The sequence below is a fragment of the Xenopus tropicalis genome, chromosome 9 (assembly GCF_000004195.4).
Source record: "Xenopus tropicalis strain Nigerian chromosome 9, UCB_Xtro_10.0, whole genome shotgun sequence".
NCBI lineage: Eukaryota > Metazoa > Chordata > Amphibia > Anura > Pipidae > Xenopus > Xenopus tropicalis.
Window position 1 is genome coordinate 90501700 of NC_030685.2, and position 269 is coordinate 90501968.

Consider the following 269-nt stretch of genomic DNA (forward strand, 5'->3'; position numbering starts at 1 on the left):
CGCGGGCGAAGCGTGGTGCCGCGCCGGGGGGGGCGCGGCGCGGGGGAGGGGGCGGGGGAGGGGGGCGTCTCACTGGGTGCCCGCGGTGGGGGGCGCGCGGGGGGGGGGCGGGGGGGGGGAACCTAACTGCCGTGCGGCGGTGGGGGGGGCGGGGGGGGGGTGCGGGGTGGGAGGGGGTGGTGGCGCGCGGGTGCGGGGGGGGGGGGGGGGGGGGCGCCTACTTCCCGGGGCGTGGCGGGGTGGCGGGGGGCGGGGCTGGGTGGGGCGCG